Source organism: Dasypus novemcinctus, chromosome 9 (assembly GCF_030445035.2).
Source record: "Dasypus novemcinctus isolate mDasNov1 chromosome 9, mDasNov1.1.hap2, whole genome shotgun sequence".
NCBI classification, from domain to species: domain Eukaryota; kingdom Metazoa; phylum Chordata; class Mammalia; order Cingulata; family Dasypodidae; genus Dasypus; species Dasypus novemcinctus.
Window position 1 is genome coordinate 97,227,517 of NC_080681.1, and position 7,435 is coordinate 97,234,951.

A 7,435-nucleotide genomic window follows, 5' to 3' on the forward strand; every position below is an offset into this window, starting at 1 on the left:
TTTTTTCTATTTTCATGTTGCATGTTTTCACACTTCATCCCGACTCTGCCAGCATCTCTGACATCTGCCCTTTCATCATCCCTGGAGCTGCTTTGCGAATTACCCAACCTGGTTGTCCAGAGTACATCATTCTTATTTTTGTCTAACTTGTTTGAGATGCACCACTTAAAAAAATCTGCATATGATGTCTCTGGAATTTGTAGTCCAAGACACAAGTACTTATTTGCATAACATTAAGATGGTCTTTTTATTTGTTATTAGTGATCTCTACAATGTAAACCACTGACTGTACTGCCTTTAAAAGTGATCTTTAAAGGCTTGTTTACAATGACAGCCAACACTTGCAATTGTGAGGTTGTAACCTCAAGAATAATTACTAAATCCCAGTTAAATTTCTTTGCCTCCTCTTTGCCAATTCCAGCAGCTGACCTCTATAAACATCCCAAACTAGCATCGATTGAGGTCAGGTGGAGTGAATGTGATTTCCCCAAATGGTTCTTTGTTGTTTAAAATAAAGTAATTAAGAGAGAGAGCGTGCATAATAGGAAAGTATTTGTAAGAACTTGAATTTAAAGAGCTTTTCTCTTTCCTGAGGAGTAATTGTGGGAAAAAATCCTCATGTTATATTTGGACATACTTTTTTTTTTTTTTTTAAGACAAGATTAATGGAAGCATGGTTTCTCATCTTTTGGCTGTGCCCTAACTTGTTTAATCATGCCTTTATTGTTGGATAGTTCAGTTATTTCCACTTTTTTTGCTCTTATAAGTAACAAGGCACTTTCTTGTACTTACATCTTTGGGTATATTACAGATTATTTCCTCAGGACAGGTTCCTACAAGGTCAATGGTGTGGATATTTTTAAGGGTTTTGATATTCCCTGCCAAATGTCCCCTTGGAAAGGCTGTGTCAATTTATAATCTCAGCAAGGTTGTGTCAATAGTCAATCCCATCAGCAGTGAATGGGGGTGGGTGCTTGATATTAAACATAGAATGTTTCTGAAATTAATAGGATAAATCCTTCTTCATAAACTGATGGAGACTTTTATAGAGTTATAATTTATTGGAACTGTAGGTGACCTTAGACCTCACCTACTACAATGGGCTTGCACACATCTTGTGATGGGCAGTTCCCTACCCCAAGAGGAGCCCCTGCTGGGATTGGATGGTTATAAGCTAGCTCTCCTTTAGTTCAGCCAAAATATGCCTTCCTATAACTTGTACAATTAAACGGATATTTACTGTGCTCCTCTGATGTACACCTAGCCTAGCTCCATGTTGGGCATCTCTACTCATTTGAGTGGGGGGCGGGTAGGGAAAGGAAATTGCATGTAATCAGTACCAACTCTGGTGCCTGTATTGCACCAGGCACCAACTGCATGGAGTTGGGGTTACTGTCCCATATTTTATAGGTAGGGAAATTGAGGTTCCAAGAGGTTAAATGACTTTCCAAACCCGGGAAGGCGACTGTCAGATAGTTCAGAGACAAGTTACATGTGAACTCAAGGCCTGAAGCATGAAGAGGGAAGATGAATTGAGAGAGAAGGTGGAAGTCAAGAACGGGATCCTGACCATGTAATGGAAGACGATCTCATGGTGTCTAGAGTGGCCACCCTGGTGCCTGCAGGGAGTGGTCCTGGGCGTCTTGCCATTAGCCATGGCAGTAGTGGTTGGTGCTCACTTGTGGGGCACTGGGCAGTGGACACAGGTTGTGGCAGCCCTGGCCATGTGGTTCTCTCCAGATTTCTTTCCCACTACACACCTGGAATGGGAATGTACAATGAGACCCAAGGACAATCCTATGGCTCCATGGCTCCTTCATCTGCTTTCGCTGGCCATTAAGCTCTAACAATGCAAACTCTCATGTCCTCCCCAAATGGGTGCTTCCCTTTGGTGCACTCCAAGTTCCACTTATGAAAAGAAAATGTGTAGCTCTAGCCCTCACTGCCTCCTCAGGCTTGCCTCCTGGTTCAGGTTTGGGAGAACGTCCCTCTCCTCCCCCCGCGCCCAGGTGTCTGCTCTCTCTGTGTCCATTTGCTGTGTGTTCCTCTGTGACCGCTTCTATCCTTACCAGTGGCACCAGGAATCTGTGTTTCTTTTTGTTGCATCATCTTGTTGTGTTAGCTCTCCATATGTGCAGTGCCATTCTTGGGCAGGCTGCTCCTTCTCTCGCACTGGGTGGCTCTCCCTACAGAGTGCACTCCTTGTGTGTGGGGCTCCCCTACGCGGGGGACACCCCTGCGTGGCAGGGCACTCCTTGCGCGCATCAGCATTGTGCATGGGCCAGCTCCACACGGGTCAAGGAGGCCCGGGGCTTGAACCGCAGACTTCCTGGTTTGGGAGAACTTTAAAGCTACCTGCATTCAGGCTAAGGTAATTCCTAGATGGGGTAAGGAGGAAGGCAGGGAGCTGGGGATTGTTCTCTTTTCTTCCCAGCGTGACCTAGAAAGCATCACACCATTGTTTGGGAAATGAGGGAAATACCAAAGTCCTGCCTGCTTGCTGCACTCACGAACTGGCAGGAGATTGTCTATTCCTCCACATCCTCAGTGGCTCCTGCCAACCCTCCGCTGCTGTGTCCATCTCTTCTTTGCTCCCATCTGCCCAGGCCCCCTAAGAGAAGGAGGAAGAGTGGATATTAGTATCAGCAATCATTATGGTTGAATCATGTAGCCCTTTTCTGGCCTTACAGAGCACAGTGTCCCTTCTAGACTGATTTCCCAATTTTCTTGGGGCCCCACCAAGCTTGGGCTAAGAATAACCAGGCTGCACGGCTGAGCGGATTCTTCAGGAGTGGCCTGCAGGATGTCTCCCCACTTTGTCCACACTGTGGAATTTTAGGGACTGGGGCCTGCTCCCAGATATCTGATCCTACTGTGCGTTGGATCCTGTGGCTTTGTTCTCGGGGACGGGCTCGGCTATTTCCAGTCCCAGAAGCCTCGCATGGCGCGGCTATGACCTCTCTGTGCTGGACATAGCTACATGGACACCGATGCCCAGGCCTGAGACAGGCCTTGCCGGCTGACTCTGCAGCCAGGTATCTTTTCTCCAAGCCTTTATGCCACCTCCTTCCCAATTAACTTCATTAGCAGCAAGAATTCAGGGGGTCCCTCTGGACTTCCGTACAGTCTGACCACCCACAGTAGCTTTTCACTTACAGCTTTTTACAAAAGCGCCTGCGCTCTCTCACTCCAGCCTAGACCGTTCTGCCAGTCTTCATTCTAAACACAATAAGGATGCTGAAGGCTTTCTCCTGCCTTGTGATGCATTTCCAGAAACTGTACTCCAAGCCCCTGCTACTTTCCTCAGGAACAAATACCCGTTTGTGTGTTCTAAAGCAGCCTGCACAGAGGAGGAAGGGGCCGTGAGCTCGTGGGACAGCGCTGGTCTAGGGTTTGAGGGAATTATGTATGATTTCCATCCATGGGCAGCCTCAGCGATCGGCTCCTCTTATAGTATCTGGATGCCTGGTGGGAATTTCCTTTCCCAGGGATCGTCACCCTCTTTTGCTGAACACCTTTATTTCATTGCTGTAAATATATTCATTGCTATGTGGCTTCCATTGTGGCTTTCTTTTTTGCTTCTGCTGGAGTCTCCCGCCTTCCCAAGGAGGGTAAGCCTAACTAATATTGCCTTCTGCTATCGTGAACTGCAATCCTGTCCCAGAAATCTCCAGAGGTCCCTTTGGGATTCTTGCTCTCCACCTTCACCAGAACCAACACCCATCTGCCTGGAAGTCCTCCCTGAAGGAGGACTCTAGTACTTGTAGTCTTCTTTCCACTGTGAGATCACGTGACTCTCTAATGGCTGCCCTCTCCCCCATCATACCGCAACCCCCATCCAGCCCCACTCACCCAGCTTTCTGGCTCCAGTATCTCTTGCTGATGCCCTCTTAGTTCAAGTTTCTTCATGTATGAAAGGCCAGCTCACGGGATAGCTGGCCGGCCAATGAAGCGGCTGCCTTTGGGTCAGATGCTCCCTCCTGGATCAATCAGCTGGGGGCAGGGGCATGGTGGGGTCATGTGACACAGAATGTGGCCATTCCCCTCTGGAGCCACGAGGGGGCCAGTAATGATGGATAAGTTTAACAAAGAAGCAAAGGTCTACCGCCCTCCCAGGTCCCCAAACCCACCTCAGGGCACATGCCTGGGGCCTATCCCCTGTCTGCCTGCAGTAACCAGTGTTGACACTTACGTGCTCCTCAGAGGGTAGCAAGGCTGATCCCAGCCCTTAGGGCAAAGGAGCTGGATCTCCGGGTTGGCTGGTGGAATAGAACTTCCCAGTCTTACCTTGTCCCAGGCCAGGTTTCCTCTGGATGTCACATGGCTGTTCTGAGAACAGAACTTGACCAGTGCATGCAGGGGAGAAAGTCTTGGTCTGAGAAATAGGGATGTGGTTCTAGTCCCAGATTGTCATCCGATTTGCTGTGTGATCTTGGGCAATCCCTTCCCATTTGTGGGCTTCATTTTCTCCATCTGCCTAATGAGGCCTTAGATAAGATAATCTACCAGAACCCCGCTAGCTCTCGAATCATCATCATCATAAAATAACTACTGTCTATCGCATGCTTACATATGCTATGTACTTTACCTGCATTAGCTCATCAGATCCTGTAATTATTTGTCACTCTTTTTCAGGGGAGGAGAGGCAGGCTCAGAGGTGTAAGGTAATAATGCCCAAGATTACACAGCCAAAAAGGGGTGGGGCTTGCCTGATCCCAAGACTGGGCAGGCCCTGGGTGTCTTAGAGCCATAGATAGCTCTGGAGGCGGCTTGTGGGGGTCCCAGGCTCACTGCTTACCGTGGAATGGAGCCGGCTTGTTTAATAAAACACTGTAGGTTTTAGAATCATCTCACCCTGTCATCAGGTAACAGATAGTCCACAGCCCTGACAGTTAGATATCATGCCGTCCCTGAGCTGTGTTTATGTCCTTTAAATGCCAGAGCTGGGTCAGGTCTTATTTCTTTCCCAGGGAGGCCTAACATCCCAGGAACTGCATTCAGATCAGTATTTTTCAGGCAGCACTTTCTTCATAACACCTCCAACATACAAAATGGCCCTTTCACCACATGCAGGCGCCGGGGATTTTTTCTTAAATTAAGAATTTGATACATTCCTTCAGTTCTCCTCCAGGGGTTACAGAGAGCAGGGAAAGTGATGCCTTGTGCTAATGTGCAGGTGTGGTTATGCATTTTGAAGGAGATCTTGACAATCTCCAGGAAAAAAAAAATGTCCCCAAATGACCCTGAGTTCTTGGTGAGAAATGCTCACTTGTTTAAGTGCTGAAGGGCCTGTTGCCCCTGGAAATACAAACCCAGTCTGTTTGAGGGTCAAATGACAAAGGGGAAGGGTGTGTGTGTGTGTGTGTCTATTGTGGGGGGGAACAGGAGGAGTGAGGGATTCCAGGACATGGGAATTGATCTCTTCTGATCTACTCCTCTACAGAGGTAAGAGCACTGTTCAGGGAGTCTGAGGTCTGGCGTTTTGGGCACCTTGGAGCCTCCCCTCCCAGGGCTGTTTTCTGCCTTCATCAACATGGCTCACACGAGAGGGTGCCCGGTGCACAGTAACCCGCGGGCTCTTCCGGGCTGGGGAACCCATCATCCTGCCTTGGGGAGGGCAAACGTCAAGGCCAGAGGTGGCTGGGAGGTGGAGGGAGGGTGGTGGGAGGTCAAACTACAAGACGTTTTGTCCTGGCTCGGGCAAATTACTTGGCCTCTCTGTCTCTCAGTTTCCTCATCTGAAAAATGGGATAAGAACAGTCCCTACTCCATAGGTTGTTGGGAGAGTTGAATGCAGAACACAGTGTCTGGCACAGGGCAAGGCATCATTAGAAAGGCCAGAGTCAGAGTTGAGAGCAGGGACTTTAGAATCAGACCGCACAGCTCCGGATTCTGCCTGCGCTGCTAGCTTGATCTTAGAAAGTTTTCTTAATCCGTTTGACTTTCCTCCTCTGGGAAATGGGGATATGATAAGGCTACACTACTGCCACAGAGACACTGCCATGACACAAATAGAATAGAAATTTCTTTCCTTCAGACTTAGGAGGGGGTTCCAAGTCATCAGGGGGCACCACTTCACGCCAGGGTAGATTCAGGACCTAAGCCATCATTTCAACATCAGGCTTCCACAGCTGTCCCGGAAGTCCCATCCCAGCCAGTGGGCAGGGGATGAAGACAGTGCGGTGAGTCCACCCACTCCCTTGAACTTCGGGCCTGGCAGTGGCACTTATGGCTCTTGCTCACACTCTATTTCTACAGAACTTGGTCACATGGCTTCACCTCACTGCAAGGGAAACTGGGAAATGTAGTCTAGCCACGTGTCCAGATTTAATTCTAATTAGAGGAAAGGGTGCTAGCGTTTGGTGGGCAGTGGGTGGTTGGCAGTACCCACCACGTGATAGAACCTTCTTCAGAGATTTGTGGTAAGGATGGAATGAGAGGATTTAAAGTCTTCTTTTTTCTGTTTCTTTTTTAAGATTTATTTATTTATTTTTATTTATTTCTCTTTCCTCCCTCCCCCCCGTTTTCTGTTCTCTGTGTCTATTTGTTGCGTCTTTTTTGTCTGCTTCTGATGTTGTCAGTGGCACAGGAATCTGTGTTTCTTTTTGTTGCATCATCTTGTGTCAGCTCTCTGTGTGTGCGGCACCATTCTTGAGCAGGCTGCACTTTCTTTCATGCTGGGCGGCTCTCTTTATGGGGTGCACTCCTTGCGTGTGGGGCTCCCCTGCGTGGGGACACCCCTGCGTGGCAGGGCACTCCTTGCGCGCACCAGCACTGCGCATGGGCCAGCTCCATAAGGGTCAAGGAGGCCCGGGGTTTGAACTGCGGACCTCCCATGTGGTAGACAGACGCCCTAACCACTGGGCCAAGTCCGCCACCGAATTAAAGTCTTTAGTGTAGTGCCTGGTGCACACTGCTCAATCTGTGTTAGTTTGTTCCATGGGTTTCTGCTAGGAATTAAAGGATCATAGCATTTCTGAGCTGGATGCCATTTGAAGTGTCTAGCCCAGCGGGTTTCACACTGTGCTCAGTTGACCTCTCACAGCTTTCTCGGGGGTCTCTGGGGGGAGTGGTGGTGGTTGGGAGACCAGTAAGGAGTCTCACTTCCACCTGGTTTCAGATGGAGAAGTTTGGATTCTATCTAAGATTCCAGTGGAAGGGAAGGGTCTTCAGCTTAAGAAAGCTTAAAACCACTGACTCAGGGCGAGCCCCTGAAGTCACAGAGTGAGGCCGGGGCCGTCAGTCCCCATGTGGTGGGGTCTTCCTCTTAACTGCTGGGCCCAGGTGAGGGGCAGGGGCATGTGGACGGAGGGGGCAGGGGTAGAGTGCTGGAACAGAGGGGTGAGGGTCTGGCCAGCGGTCACTGTGAAGGTCGGGAGGGGCCGGCCAGCGTCTCGGAGGCTGTCTGCCTCTCCCTCGCTCTCGGTGGCCAGTC

General features: G+C 49.3%; 1 long non-coding RNA gene across 1 annotated transcript; it reads right to left on the reverse strand.

Annotated features, from left to right (window-relative positions):
* Window positions 1-2,263: 2,263 nt before the first annotated feature.
* On the reverse strand, window positions 2,264-3,984 carry LOC131279916 (uncharacterized). Its single transcript, XR_009187416.2, has 3 exons — window positions 3,853-3,984; window positions 3,157-3,219; window positions 2,264-2,611 (listed from the first exon to the last, which is right to left on the reverse strand). It is a non-coding gene; the product is annotated as an uncharacterized lncRNA (long non-coding RNA).
* Between the last annotated feature and the right edge of the window lie 3,451 nt (window positions 3,985-7,435).